Source organism: Nomascus leucogenys, chromosome 16, assembly GCF_006542625.1.
Source record: "Nomascus leucogenys isolate Asia chromosome 16, Asia_NLE_v1, whole genome shotgun sequence".
Lineage (NCBI taxonomy): Eukaryota > Metazoa > Chordata > Mammalia > Primates > Hylobatidae > Nomascus > Nomascus leucogenys.
Window position 1 is genome coordinate 12894791 of NC_044396.1, and position 16568 is coordinate 12911358.

Consider the following 16568-nt stretch of genomic DNA (forward strand, 5'->3'; position numbering starts at 1 on the left):
CCCACACAGGCTGATAATTACATCTTAAAATGAGAAACTACCTTTCCAGGAAATCATCTACTTTTCAGCATTTAATTATTTTTTTGTAAAAGTTTTATTGAGATATAATTCACATACCATACAATTCACTCATTTAAAGAGCATAATTCAATGGTTTTTAGTATATTCACAGAATTACACATTTTGTTTTCTTTTCATAAATCATCTTCTGAGGGCTTGTTACATTTCTACTATATTTGGTGTTCCTGGTCTAGTCCTAGAAAAATGCTGTTTATCCAGCACTGATCTGCTCCAAACTTCAACATGCCCAAAATAGATGGTTCCTCAGGATGTCAACTGTGACCATTTGAACAGGGCACTGCTCTGAGTGTTATTTTCAAGTCCCTGTTACAGAGATCATGTCAGAAGACTAAGGCACCACCAGCAGCACCGGACTGGGTAAGCAAAGCTTCCCCTTGGCAGCCAGCTCCATGGAGGAGACAGAGAGAAGGTTCTAGAATCATCCTTAGAAAGACATGGGAGGGCAGGGGCAAGAACGGCAGCCTCTCCCTAGCTCACGTCTCACCAGGGTTGGCTAAGCAGTCCTCCCCTTGCCCCACGAGTGGCAGGACAGCTCCCAACACTTCTCTAGGCTTGAAGTACATGGGGAAGGGCGAGCCTCCCAGGATTCTCAAACAGAAGCAGCCTGCCAGGCTGAGCCATCCAGAAGGTGAGAGCTCCACGTGGGGACTGCTGCCTTTCAGTCAGGGGCCTCCACTCTGAACTGAGTCTCCCGTTCCCGCCGTCTGTCCATGGGACCCCTCCTCATCCTTTGTTTTTATTTAGCATTAAAGTTCCTCTGAGCACTGTGTTGGCCCTCAACTTCTACAATTTTAGCCAGTTCTTTTTTCCTGCCATCATCGAGGTAGTTTTCAGAAGTGTGCAGGTGTGTGCACACTTACATGAACACATACACAGACCGACGAAGACTGTGCTTTGCAGTCTCCAAACACAACTAGCAGGCTCTGCACCATAAGTGACACTTCCCTCCTAGATAGAGGTGGTGTCGGAGTCTCGCTAATTGCTAGCACAGCAGTCTGAGATCAAGCTGCGAGGCGGCAGCAAGGCTGGGGGAGGGGCGCCCGCCATTGCCCAGGCTTGCTTAGGTAAACAAAGCAGCCAGGAAGCTCGAACTGGGTGGAGCCCACCACAGCTCAAGGAGGCCTGCCTGCCTCTGTAGGCTCCACCTCTGGGGGCAGGGCACAGACAAACAAAAGCTCTGCAAGAACTTCCACAGACTTAAATGTCCCTGTCTGACTGACAGCTTTGAAGAGAGTAGTGGTTCTCCCAGCACGCAGCTGGAGATCTGAGAACGGTCAGACTGCCTCCTAAAGTGGGTCCCTCACCCCTGAGCAGCCTAACTGGGAGGCACCCCCCCAGTAGGGACAGACTGACACCTCATTCAACCCGGTACTTCTCTGAGACAAAACTTTCAGAGGAACTATCAGACAGCTGAATTTGTGGTCTCACGAAAATCCGCTGTTCTGCAGCCACCGCTGCTGACACCCAGCCAAACAGGGTCTGGAGTGGACCTCTAGTAAACTCCAACAGACCTGCAGCTGAGGGTCCTGTCTGGTAGAAGGAAAACTAACAAACAGAAAGGACATCCACACCAAAAACCCATCTGTACATCACCATCATCAAAGACAAAAAGTAGATAAAACCACAAAGATGGGGAAAAAACAGACCAAAAAAACTGGAAACTCTAAAAAACAGAGCACCTCTCCTCCTCCAAAGGAACGCAGTTCCTCACCAGCAACGGAACAAAGCTGGATGGAGGATGACTTTGATGAGTTGAGAGAAGAAGGCTTCAGACGATCAAACTACTCTGAGCTACGAGAGGAAATTCAAAACAACAGCAAAGAAGTTAAAAACTTTGAAAAAAAATTAGAAGAATGGATAACTAGAATAACCAATGGAGAGAAGGGCTTCAAGGAGCCGATGGAGCTGAAAGCCAAGTTTCGAGAACTACGCGAAGATTGCAGAAGCCTCAGTAGCAGATGCGATCAACTGGAAGAAAGGGTATCGCTGATGGAAGATGAAATGAATGAAATGAAGAGAGAAGGGAAGTTTAGAGAAAAAAGGATAAAAAGAAATGAACAAAGCCTCCAAGAAATTTGGGACTATGTGAAAAGACCAAACCTACGTCTGATTGGTGTACCTGAAAATGATGGGGAGAATGGAACCAAGTTGGAAAACACTCTGCAAGATATTATCCAGGAGAACTTCCCCAATCTAGCAAGGCAGGCCAGCATTCAGATTCAGGAAATACAGAGAACGCCACAAAGATACTCCTCGAGAAGGGCAACTCCAAGACACATTATTGTCAGATTCACCAAAGTTGAAATGAAAGAAAAAATGTTAAGGGCAGCCAGAGAGAAAGGTCGGGTTACCCACAAAGGGAAGCCCATCAGACTAACAGCTGATCTCTCAGCAGAAACTCTACAAGCCAGAAGAGAGTGGGGGCGATATTCACATTCTTAAAGAAAAGAATTTTCAACCCAGAATCTCCTATCCCGCCAAACTAAGCTTCATAAGTGAAGGAGAAATAAAACACTTTACAGACAAGCAAACGCTGAGTGATTTTGTCACCACCAGGCCTGCCCTAAAAGAGCTCCTGAAGGAAGCACTAAACATGGAAAGGAACAACCGGTACCAGCCACTGCAAAAACATGCCAAATTGTAAAGACCATCGAGCTAGGAAGAAACTATAGCAACTAACGAGCAAAATAACCAACTAACATCATAATGACAGGATCAGATTCACACATAACAATATTAACGTTAAATGTAAATGGGCTAAATGCTCCAATCAAAAGCACAGACTGGCAAACTGGATAAGGAGTCAGGACCCATCAGTGTGCTGTATTCAGGAAACCCATCTCACGTGCAGAGACACACATAGACTCAAAATAAAGGGATGGAGGAAGATCTATCAAGCAACTGGAAAACAAAAAAAGGCAGGGGTTGCAATCCTAGTCTCTGATAAAATAGACTTTAAACCAACAAAGATCAAAAGAGACAAAGAAGGCCATTACATAATGGTAAAGGGATCAATTCATCAAGAAGAGCTAACTATCCTAAATATATATGCACCCAACACAGGAGCACCCAGATTCATAAAGCAAGTCCTGAGTGACCTACTAAGGGACTTAAACTCCCACACAATAATAATGGGAGATTTTAACACCCCACTGTCAGCATTAGACAGATCAACGAGACAGAAAGTTAACAAGGATATCCAGGAATTGAACTCAGCTCTGCATAAAGTGGACCTAATAGACATCTACAGAACTCTCCACCCCAAGTCAACAGAATATACATTTTTTTCAGCACCACACCACACCTATTCCAATATTGACCACATAGTTGGAAGTAAAGCTCTCCTCAGCAAATGTAAAAGAACAGAAATTATAACAAACTGTCTCTCAGACCACAGTGCAATCAAACTAGAACTCAGGATTAAGAAATTCACTCAAAACGCTCTACTACATGGAAACTGAACAACCTGCTCCTGAATGACTATTGGGTACATAATGAAATGAAGGCAGAAATAAAGATGTTCTTTGAAACCAACGAGAACAAAGACACAACATACCAGAATCTCTGGGACACATTCAAAGCAGTGTGTAGAGGGAAATTTATAGCACTAAATGCCCACAAGAGAAAGCAGGAAAGATCCAAAATTGACTCCCTAACATCACAATTAAAAGAACTAGAAAAGCAAGAGCAAACACATTCAAAAGCTAGCAGAAGGCTAGAAATAACTAAAATCAGAGCAGAACTGAAGGAAATAGAGACACAAAAAACCCTTCAAAAAATTAATGAATCCAGGAGCTGGTTTTTTTTTTGAAAAGATCAACAAAATTGATGGACCGCTAGCAAGACTAATAAAGAAGAAAAGAGAGAAGAATCAAATAGATGCAATAAAAAACGAAAAAGGGGATATCACCACCGATCCCACAGAAATACAATCTACCATCAGAGAATACTACAAACACCTCTATGCAAATAAACTAGAAAATCTAGAAGAAATGGATAAATTCCTCGACAAATACACCCTCCCAAGACTAAACCAGGAAGAAGTTGAATCTCTGAATAGACCAATAACAGGTTCTGAAATTGTGGCAATAATCAATAGCTTACCAACCAAAAAGAGTCCAGGACCTGATGGATTCACAGCCGAATTCTACCAGAGGTACAAGGAGGAACTGGTACCATTCCTTCTGAAACTATTCCAATCGATAGAAAAAGAGGGAATCCTCCCTAACACATTTTATGAAGCCAGCATCGTCCTGATACCAAAACCTGGCAGAGACATAACCAAAAAAGAGAATTTCAGACCAATATCCTTGATGAACATTGATGCAAAAATCCTCAATAAAATACTGGCAAACCGAATCCAGCAGCACATCAAAAAGCTTATCCACCATGATCAAGTGGGCTTCATCCCTGGGATGCAAGGCTGGTTCAACATACGCAAATCAATAAATGTAATCCAACATATAAACAGAACCAAAGACAAAAACCACATGATTATCTCAATAGATGCAGAAAAGGCCTTTGACAAAATTCAACAACCCTTCATGCTAAAAACTCTCAATAAATTAGGTATTGATGGGACGTATCTCAAAATAATAAGAGCTATCTACGACAAACCCACAGCCAATATCATACTGAATGGGCAAAAACTGGAAGCATTCCCTCTGAAAACTGGCACAAGACAGGGATGCCCTCTCTCACCGCTCCTATTCAACATAGTGCTGGAAGTTCTGGCCAGAGCAATCAGGCAGGAGAAGGAAATAAAAGGTATTCAATTAGGAAAAGAGGAAGTCAAATTGTCCCTGTTTGCAGATGACATGATTGTATATCTAGAAAACCCCATTGTCTCAGCCCAAAATCTCCTTAAGCTGATTAGCAACTTCAGCAAAGTCTCAGGATACAAAATTAATGTACACAAATCACAAGCATTCTTGTACACCAATAACAGACAAACAGAGAGCCAAATCATGAGTGAACTCCCATTCACAATTGCTTCAAAGAGAATAAAATACCTAGGAATCCAACTTACAAGGGATGTGAAGGACCTCTTCAAGGAGAACTACAAACCACTGCTCCATGAAATAAAAGAGGATACAAACAAATGGAAGAACATTCCATGCTCATGGGTTGGAAGAATCAATATCGTGAAAATGGCCATACTGCCCAAGGTAATTTATAGATTCAATGCCATCCCCATCAAGCTACCAATGACTTTCTTCACAGAATTGGAAAAAACTACTTTAAAGTTCATATGGAACCAAAAAAGAGCCCGCATCGCCAAGTCAATCCTAAGCCAAAAGAACAAAGCTGGAGGCATCACGCTACCTGACTTTAAACTATACTACAAGGCTACAGTAACCAAAACAGCATGGTACTGGTACCACAACAGAGACATAGATCAATGGAACAGAACAGAGCCCTCAGAAATGATGCCGCATAGCTACAACTATCTGATCTTTGACAAACCTGACAAAAACAAGAAATGGGGAAAGGATTCCCTATTTAATAAATGGTGCTGGGAAAACTGGCTAGCCATATGTAGAAAGCTGAAACTGGATCCCTTCCTTACACCTTATACAAAAATTAATTCAAGATGGATTAAAGACTTATATGTTAGACCTAAAACCATTAAAATCCTACAAGAAAACCTAGGCAATACCATTCAGGACATAGGCGTGGGCAAGGACTTCATGTCTAAAACACCAAAAGCAATGGCAACAAAAGCCAAAATCGACAAATGGGATCTCATTAAACTAAAGAGCTTCTGCACAGCAAAAGAAACTATCATCAGAATGAACAGGCAACCTACAGAATGGGAGAAAATTTTTGCAACCTACTCATCTGACAAAGGGCTAATATCCAGAATCTATAATGAACTCAAACAAATTTACAAGAAAAAAACAAACAACCCCATCAAAAAGTGGGCAGAGGACATGAACAGACACTTCTCAAAAGAAGACATTTATGCAGCCAGAAAACACATGAAGAAATGCTCATCATCACTGGCCATCAGAGAAATGCAAATCAAAACCACAGTGAGATACCATCTCACACCAGTTAGAATGGCCATCATTAAAAAATCAGGAAACAACAGGTGCTGGAGAGGATGTGGAGAAATAGGAACACTTTTACACTGTTGGTGGGACTGTAAACTAGTTCAACCATTGTGGAAGTCAGTGTGGCGATTCCTCAGGGATCTCGAACTAGAAATACCATTTGACCCAGCCATCCCATTACTGGGTATATACCCAAAGGACTATAAATCATGCTGCTATAAAGACACATGCACACGTATGTTTATTGCGGCACTATTCACAATAGCAAAGAGTTGGAACCAACCCAAATGTCCAACAACGATAGACTGCATTAAGAAAATGTGGCACATATACACCATGGAATACTATGCAGCCATAAAAAATGATGAGTTCGTGTCTTTTGTAGGGACATGGATGAAACTGGAAAACATCATTCTCAGTAAACTATCGCAAGGACAAAAAACCAAACACCGCATGTTCTCTCTCATAGGTGGCAATTGAACAATGAGAACTCATGGACACAGGAAGGGGAACATCACACTCCGGGGACTGTTGTGGGGTGGGGGGAGCGGGGAGGGACAGCATTAGGAGATACACCTAATGCTAAATGACGAGTTAATGGGTGCAGGAAATCAACATGGCACATGGATACATATGTAACAAACCTGCACATTGTGCACATGTACCCTAAAACCCTAAAGTATAATAAATAAATAAAAAAAAAAAAGATAGAGGTGGTGTCGCCACAAGGAATTGTGGGTAACAGGGGAGACAGCCTCGGCTGGTCAAGGTGGCGCCAAAACCTCTCTCAACCACAGAAGGTTAAACCCACTTTAAACCAGTGCTTCCTTAACTGCTGAAAAGTTAAGAAGCACCTGATTAAAATGTAAATTCCAAGAACCCATCTCCAATACCAAAAGCAGAATTTTCCAGAGAGGCCAGGCCATGTCTTCAAGTGCCCCCAGGTGCTTCTTACCATAGGAAAGCTTTCTGTTTTTCAAAAAACTCACATACCGCCCACTAGAGATTCCTCTGTTTTCACAGAGGGGAGGGAAGGATGGGGAAGGCATAAGACTGGGGAGGGGCCACTAGACTGATGTTTTCCAAACACTCCCCAGGAGGGGTCTGATGTGCAGGAGAGCTTCAGCTGGGCTTTGTAATAATGATTTCTGTGAAGTTTTCTTTCTTCTGAATAAGGTTTTCATCATCATACCTTTTTGAAAAAGCTCTGAGTTATCAAATGCTGTGCTATGCACCGATAAGGCATTTCATGCACATGCCGGCATTCAGTCCTCTCAACACTTTTTGTTGGTTCTATTGGTGTCCCCATTTTCCAGATGAGGAAATCAAGACAGGTTAAATCGTTTGCTTCAGGCCGCTTGGCTGAAAACCAGCAAACTTATTTCCACCAAATCCCAGGCCAGCCGCTGAGTGCCACACTGCTGTGCTCAGCCTGCCCGCGAGGGCCCATGGGGACAGGGTTGTTCTGAGAGCTATGGGGCGCTATTGGTCATATCCCAAGGCCAGTTCCCCAGGAGAAAATGGGGATCCTTCCAAAAGTGTGCACACCTGCTTTGTACTGGCATGGCGGGCCATGTTGGAAGTACCTTTAGGCCAGTAATTCTTAGCTGACGATACATCAGCATCATCTGGGATCTTATTAAAAATGCAGATATCTAGGTCCTAGCCACAGAGATTCAAACTCAGTCTGTCTGGGAGGCAGTTCGGGAATCCGCTTTTGTATAAGTATAGCCAGTGTTCCCCCTTCTGAGGCAAGCAATTGGAGGGGACTGAGCCGAAGAAAAGAAAGAGAAAGCCCTAAGGAAATCCCCCCGCCATCAGAATAAGCACCCCTCTTTGAGGGCAGGGGAGGCTGCATCCTGTAGGATATTTTGTCATTTTCCCCATATCCGGCTAGTTTTGCTTCTCCTTTAAGACCCACCTCCCATGTCACACTTGCTCTGTGTCATCCTTCTCCGTGGCTCCAGGAAGAATTCACCTCAGGAATTTCATAGACCTTTAAATCCAGGCTGTCCCTGGATTTAAAGGCAAAATCCAGGCGTTTTCTTCAACCTGTTGGCTCAAATGGTAGTTTTCTCTGCCTAAATCTCTGTGGGTAACTTATTCACCCCAAGGTGAATAAGTTACAGGTCCTAGGCTGCTGTCTGCTGAGCTGCAGCTGGACAGCCCAAAAGCTGGAGAAAGCCCAGCTGCTGAGCTGAGGCTGGGTGGCCTGAGCAGATGTCCAGAGACTGGCAGGCACTGTTCATGCTCCAGAGGTGATATGCCCACGCCCCACACCCACACAGGCCAAGGCTCCAGGCCCCTTGAGAACAGTGGCCCTGCCAGACCCTTTTCTGTACTGCCTGAGCCTAGTCCAGTGTTAGGGACGTGGTGAGCACTAAATCACAGCATGGAGTGTGACAGCTCCAGTCATGTGGCAGCAGCTGCCAGAGGGCTCTGTGGGCAGGATCGAGGGTGGCACCGGGTTCCCCAGAAGGGATACTGAGGGTGATTATTGGCATCCTTCTTGGGTGTAGGAGGCACTTGCCTGCCACATGTTTGCCAGCTGTGTTCATTCCCTGGGGCTGCGGCAACAAATTACCACAAACTTGGTGGTTTCCAACCACAGAAATTTATTCTGTCATGGTTCTGGAAGCCAGAAGTCCAAAATTAGCATCACTGAGCCAAAATCAAGGTGTTAGCAGGGCCACACTCCCTCCAGAGCCTCTAGGGGAAAAGCTTCCTTTCCTTTTCCAGCTCCTGGGAACCCTAGGCATTCCTGGATTCGTGGCTGTATCACCCCAATCTCTGTCCCCATTTTCCCATGACCATCTTCCCCATGTGTCACAGTTCCCTCTTCTTTCTCTTATAAAAACAGTAGAATCAGGCTGGGTGCGGTGGCTCATGTCTGTAATCCCAGCACTTTGGGAGGCTGAGGTGGGCAGATTCCTTGGGCCCAGGAGTTTGAGACCAGCCTGGGCAACATGGTGAAACCCCAACTCTACACAAAATACAAAAATTAGCCAGGCCTGGTGGTGCACACCTGTAGTCCCAGCTGCTCGGGAGGCTAAGGCGGGAGGATCTTTTGAGCTCAGGAGGTGGAGGCTCTGGTGAGCTGAGATGGTGCCACTGCACTCCAGCCTGGGCAACAGAGAGACCCTAGATTTAGAACCACCCTAAATCCAAGATGATTTCATCTGGAGATTCTTAACTACATCTGCAGAGGTAGCTCATATTCACAGGTACTGGGACATATTTTGTGGGGGCAGGGGGGGGGACACAATTCAACCCACTGTGCCAGCCTTGCACTAAATAAACATCAGTGGTTAAGTACTTCCTCCCCCCAACCCCTTCTGCATGCAAATCTTTCAACACCTAATGCCAGTACACCTCTGCTTTTACCGTGGATGGGCCTGCCTTGGTGTCAGTTTTGCCTCATTGCAGGCCTCCTCTCCAGCCATGAGGACAGCAGGGGATGTGGAGGGCTAAGAGGGGCAGAAATCCTCCTGCTCCAAAAGGATGATAAAATGAGCACCAAACCAGCTCACTGTGTTGAGTATGCCCAGGGTTGTGCCAGAGTCAGAACCCAGTGCGTGCACGGGAGCCAAGGCCATGGTCAGGTGCCCTTGCCCCACTGAGTCATGTAGTCCCCTGTGAGCAGCATGTGCTACCAGCAGCTACGCCTCTCCTGCTCAAAGGGCACCCACATCACAAAAGGCAGTTGTGGTATAGACCAGGCTGCAAAGGCCTGCCCTTCAATCCCCCTCCACCGCCTTCTGTGCAATCTGGCCTGCTACCACTCATTTCACTTTTCTGAACCTCACTGTAAAATCACCCCAGTGATAATACCTATAGGCTTAAATCCTTTCTCCAGCCAAGCGTCGATAAGTAAATGCATTCTTCCTCACAGCTTTAAGGAGCCGGCTAAATGAGTGAGTGTGAAAGCTTCAGGCCCACAGTAGGCATTGCATCAACTTCTCATATGGAATAAAAAGCATCTGACAACACCGCAGGTGTGTCATTCGGTATTCACTGGCTTTAGACACACTCCTTATCTTTAACCTGCACCTGCACACTGGAAACTCCAAAATCTTTACCTTCCTCCTGCATATCTGACTGCCTGGCCCACCTCCATAGTCAAATGCCCATTCCCCACCCCTCACCTGCTCCTTCCTGTCAGCTGGTTCTAAAGGAGTAACACTGCCAGTCCAAACACCTCACCGTCCCATCACCTTCTCCCTCTCCTTTACCCCCAAATCAGTCACCAAGTGCTATTGATTCTTCTTCCTTAATATTCCTCCAACCTCTTTCCACATCCTTACGTCCACCTTGTCTTCACATGTTTAAGGCCACATCATTTCTCACCTGACATATTGCAACAGCTTCCCCTCTTAGTCTATTCCCTAACTTATGTTGACAAGACTGACATTTCTAAGATATGGATCTGATCATCTGCCAGGATTGTATAGAGCCTGTGGGCAAAAGCCCAAATTCCTCAGCAGGGCTGCAAGGCCCCTGTGACTAGCCCAGCCTATCCCTCCAGCTGAATCCCCCCTCCTCTTCCTAAACCACAGCCACACTGAGCCCCACCCCTTCTCATTTCTGCATGACTTTGCTAAGCTGTTGCCTTTGCCTAGAACATTGTTTTATCCATTCCTCATGATTAATGTTATTGACCCTTATTCAATCTCCAAGACTTAGCTCCTTCAGAAGGCCTTCCTCACCTTCTCTCTCCAGGCTCTTATAGCATCTTTTTCTGTGCTTCACACAACATTTACCAAATTATGTCATAAATGCCTATTACTTATCTGTCTGCCTCACAAGCCACACATCCCTATCCTCTGCCCCAGACTGTGAGCTCCTGGAAGTTAGGGACTGTGTCTCATCTCTCTATATTCCCACCAAGCACCTGGCCCGGTATCTGTCAATAGCCAGTGCCTTGATAAATGTTTGTTTAGTCTTGAATGCCAAGGACAGAGCAACAGGATGTTGCGAGATATAGAGGCTGTGGTTGATTTTTATTTAAAAATACCATGTTATACCATGAACAAAATGTGAGCAACATCCTCAACAATGTTTTAATGGAACATACCAAAGTGTTCTTCGCGTGGCCATCTCTTCCAAGAGCTTAACGTGAAACTCGACATGGTGAAGGGCTTCTGCTAGGAGACTGGGCTAATGTAGTCCTTCATAGAACTTTCTGGGATCAGCATCAATACATACAAGAATCATTGCTTAAAAAAAGTAGTCAAATAGCATACCCTTAGGAAGCCAAGATTTTGATAGGATCTAGATCACTATCAGCTCAAGGTTAAATTTCCTGAGTAGGGCTCAGAGAACATACATCCTGTGTGGTTTTTTAGAGAAGAATCAAGTGTTTGGGATAGAAGGTGTACAGGTGGCATGGATACATTCCATTTGGAAGGCTGAGCAGCCTGTTAAAGAGATGAGGCCTGCCCTATCTCCACCTGTAGGTAGGTCACAACCTCCTTTGCAGAAACCCTACACTTCAGTTATGCTGGATATTCACTTTCTCTAAATACACTTGCACCTTTCCTTACCTCTGACATTTTCTGGAAGGCACCTGAATGCCCTCTCATTCTAATTTTTACTTAGCAAGGCTCTATTTATACGCCAAGGTCCAACTCATTGTGATAGAGTCATGGAGATAATAATCCCTGTTATCTGTTTCTTCCACATTAAATTTTTGGCTGGGCACTTGGCCACCTGGCTATCGACTACATTTCCCCATCTCCTTTGTAACTAGATGTGGCTAAATGACCAAGTTCTGGCCAACAGGATATGTGAGCCACTTCTGGGTCCGGGCCCTAAAGCACCTGTTGTATATTCCTCCATCCTCTCCACCCAGCCCATAAGCTGGAACACTAATGTGGCAATGACCAAGTTTTAGCCGTAGGCTGGAGCAAAGTAACAAGGTAGAGCAGAACTGAGTCCCCGAGTGACCTTGTGGAGCTAAGCTATCCCAGCAGCCTCAACTGCCACCTATATCCGCACCGTCACAGGAGAGAGAAATACAATTATATTTTAAGATTGATCTTATATAAATCACTGTGTTTTGGGGGTCTCTGCACTTTAACTTAGTTATTTATACATCATTTCCTCTGGGAAGCTTCCCTAAGAGCTCTGTCTGAAGTCCCGATGTGCGTGTTTGGTGCTAATGCTCTCACCACACTCCACATGGCATCACAGTGACCTCTGTGCATGTTAGTGTGTCCCTAGTGGACTATAAGATTCCTGAGGGCAAAGAGGCCACACCAGTTTCATTTTTCATATCCCCCAGAGTAATTAGCACAGTGTTCTGTGCATGGAAGTCACATTTGTTGAAGAAATGAGAGAATAAACAGTACTTGCCACTCAAATACTCTTTTTAGAGGTGAAACAAAGATAGCAGCAGCAAAGTCAATACACACCATAGTTAAACAGAAACCAGAGAGAAGGCATCTGGCAAATAAGAGGCCCGGTGTGCTGAACTGGGGATGGTAATTCTCCAAAAATAAATGTATTGTGGCAACAAAGCCTGAGGAGACTTAGGGGAAAACACAGATGGTTACTGCAGCCCTGGATCACAGCCTTCCCTCCACTCAGCGACCCTGTGTCCCTCAGAAGACCCAGGTGGAGGTGGCCACGTGCTCTCAGCACCTGGACTATCACTTCTGCAGACTGGACAACCACACTGTGGGCATTCGTCCATAGAGCCAGACCTGGAAATAATAGTTTCTCAGAAGTATCCGGAGAGGGGCACCAACTGTGTTCTCCCAGGCCATCCCAGAAAAGTGGAAGAAGAGAGCATTTCACAGACCATCAGGAAAACACTCAACCATAAGGGGGTAGAGCCTGGGGCCAGATTGTCGAGTTCGAAACCCAGCTCTGCTGCTTATCAGCTGAGCAACCTTGGATGAGTGACTTCACCTCTCTAAACCTCCATTTCCTCACAGAGATGATAAGATTGCCTAGTCGTGAGGTTGTTGCAGGATTGAGTTTATACGTTAAGGCACTCTTTGTTCCCAAAATGGGTATTTTGAGTACAAAATATCCATTCCTCAGGAAGTACAAAATACCCATTTTGGGTAACCGTTTGTGCAATACAGCGAACAAAATATCAATTTTCCAGGTTTAAAGAAAAGAACCTGAGGCTCAAAAAGATTACATGATTCGCCAGAGGTCCCGGTCAGAGATCAGGCCCCAGGCTTTCCCTCTAAACTGTGTGCTATTGGGGAGCTCTGCAGCCTTTACCTGGGTGCTCTCATCCTGGGTCCTGGCCTCAGGAGGGAGCAGCCCCAGGAGGCTGAGAGCTGAGGGTGCTGTAATGCCCCCCTCCTGTTTCAGTGGTTTCTCAGGAGTCGAGGGTGAGGAGCCCGATCTCTGCGGGCACCACCTACATATCGCCCATCCCCAGCAGGCCCCAAGGAGCTGAAACTTCTGTCAGCCTGGGTCTGGGCCAAGAGGATGGGACAGGGGGCACCAGGAAGATGCCTGTATATTTGCTGATAAAAACGGATGAAAATATGTGAAGGGACCTGAAAGGCACGGATGACGTGAGCACGTGTTAAAAGAAGGGATGCATGAGGAAGTGTAAAGGAGAACATGGAAAAAGTGTGCTTGGGCAGGGCCGGAGCACAGGTGCTTCCTGAGGTGTCCTGGCCCTTCAGCTGAGGTAATAGGAATAAAGCCAGGCTCTGTGTGACAGACAGCGAGAGAGAGAGAGAAAAGCACAGACATAGATGTGAGTGGTAGACAGAAAGAGAGACCCGATGTCACGGAGACATACAGTGAGAAAAGGAAGGATGGAGGGAGAAGAGAGAAAGAAGGGAAGGGGAAGAGAGGGGACAAGAAGAAAGAAACAGAGGAGAGAAGAGAGATAGAGAGCCACCTAGCACCCCCAAAGCTGTGGCTGCCTTCACCATGTCTGACTTTCAAAGTGCCAACCCCTTTGCCCCCACCAACAAACAAAAAGAGCACAGCGGCTTCTCTTCCTGAGGAATGTGCTGGAATGTTCTGATCGCTGGGTGCTGACTGGTATCCTCAACCTTGGGTCCTGGCTAAGGACTCCACTCCCCCCATTCCTTTCTCTTCCTGACAAGACCCCTCCCTCTTCCCTGAGCTCTGTTTCTTCCATGAGGTTGAAGAAAAATGCCGTCGTGGTCCCCTGCCTGCTTACTCAGTGTGTCAAGCAGGAGTCCTCAGCTCCAGTGTGCCATGGAGGGCCTTGGGAAGAGGTCACATACCATTCCCATTCCCAGGTGAGAGTCACATAAAAACCAAGGTCCAAGGTCCAGGCCACACCGCATGCCCACCAGGGGTGGAGAGGCCTGGAAGCTCCTCTGTCCCTCAGGGACTCCACCATCTTCCAGGGCCCAGCAGACACAGCAGTGATTGCAATCATGGCTCCTCTCTAGCGTGAAAGAGTGCTGTCCCTGGAAAGGGCTGGCAGCTCTCTGGCCTGCTATTTCCAGTCCCCACCCCTACACACACACCCTCAGCTGCAGGTCTCTGAGGCCCCTGTGAAGCCTGGCAGCTTCACACTTCACCCCATGAACTTCCTTCCGGGTCAGGCTGGACTCCAGGCCGGGTTCTTCCACTGCCCTTGTGTTGACTACAGGAGAAACTTGAGCCAACAGCTGACCTTGGGCTAGCTCCCTCCTCACATCTGCTTTGGAGATTCCAGTCTCCTCCTGCCCAGGCCTGTCTCTTAGCAGGGCCAGCAGGATGGGCTGGGGAATTCCTGCACCCCAACAGCTTCGTCCCCAGCTCAGAACCTGGACAACATGAATCCACCCCCATCGTCAATAAGCGTCTTTCAGAGCTGCCAGCTCCCTCTGGGGAAGGCCCTTTCCACTCGTTCTTTGAGGCCCAAAGCTGATTCCGAGTCTTATTATAACCGTATTCCCAGCAGGTGTGACACACAGCAGGTGCATAATAAAGATTCCTGGATGGATGACTCAACTTCTGACTCCTGGAATTCTACAGGCCATTTTTTAAAGTCCTCTTTTGTCCAACTCCCGTGCAGCTCAGCCTCTTCCTACCATTTCTGCCACAGGCACAGGAGCACTGAGGACCCTGCTTGACCTCCTGGATCAGAAAGGCAGAGAAAATGCTGGGCAGAAGTCAAGGTGTCAGTGGGCTGCCCTCCCTCTGGAGGCTGCAGGGGAGAATCTATTCCTCGCCTCTTCCAATTGCTGGTGGCTGCTGGCACACCTTGGCTTGTGGCCACATTACTCCAATTTCTGCCTCCGTGGTCACATTGACTTCATTTCTTCTGTGTGCATCAAATTTCTCTCTGCTCTGTGATTGCAATTTAGGGCCCCTGGATCAGCAATGTCACAAAAGACCCCAGTTCTTCCCCTGTCTCCTCTCTGCCATCTTTGGTGTGTTGATTTGACCCTTAAACTAATTTTCCTTATGGCCACAAGATAGCTGCCACTGTGTCAAACATTACATGCAGTCTCAATGAAGGCCAGAGATAAAATAGAATCATTTCATCCTTGCCTCTGCCTTAAGAATAAGGAAACCTTTCACAGAAGCCCTCTAGAAGAATGCCCCCTTTCGTGCTTCCTTGGTCCTAATGGGTCACATGTCAATTCCTAAGCCAGTCCCTGGCAAGAAGAATGGAATGACCACCTTTGGCTTCCATTATGAAGATTCGCTCTCTGGGGTGGGAACATCCATACACTTATGTCAAGGAGAATGGATACCTGTTGGGAAGGAGGAAAGAGGGACATGTGTTGGGCAGGCAACCCAGGGACCCTGCAGCAATCTCCGTGACAACTTCTCTTCCTGGTGCCTCTGCTACTCTGATCATTTTTTCTTGGTATCCTCTTTCTCTGAAGGTACCCTGAATTTTTATTTCCTTGAGTGTTTTATGCCCAGACTTTTTCTGGTCTTACTCCATACCCTCTCCCTGGCAGTCTCATTCACCCCTATCACTTTAATTTCCATGTATAATCCTGAATGGCAGCAATGGGGATACATTCTGAGAGATGAGTTGTTAGGTGATTTCATTGCTGTATGAACATCATAGAGTGAATTTACACAGACCTAGATGTTATAGCCTACTACACACTAGGCTGTGTGATGTAGCCTATTGTTCCTAGGCTACAAACCTGTACAACGTGTTACTGCGCTGAATACTGTAGGCAACTTTAACACAGTGGTAAGTTTTTATGTATCTAAATGGAGATAAACATAGAAATGGTACAGTAAAAATATGGTAGCATCATCCTATGGGATCATATACAGTCTGTCATTGAGTAAAATGTTGTTATGTGGTGCATGACTGTATGTCCAGAAGTCCAAATCTATATCTCCTGCTCTTACCTCTCTCTTGAGCTTTGGTGCCAATATAAAACTATCTGCTTCTGACATGAAGCCCCAAGAGATCCTCAAACTCAGTGTGTCTAAAACAGAATCGCCTTTCCCTTCCCAGCTTTC

General features: G+C 46.0%; 1 long non-coding RNA gene across 1 annotated transcript; it reads left to right on the plus strand.

Moving 5' to 3' along the window:
* The first annotated feature begins 652 nt into the window (after positions 1-652).
* Positions 653-15480, plus strand: LOC100594127. The gene is made up of 3 exons (XR_001113340.2): positions 653-709; positions 14222-14380; positions 15178-15480. It is a non-coding gene; the product is annotated as an uncharacterized LOC100594127 (long non-coding RNA).
* Positions 15481-16568: the final 1088 nt, after the last annotated feature.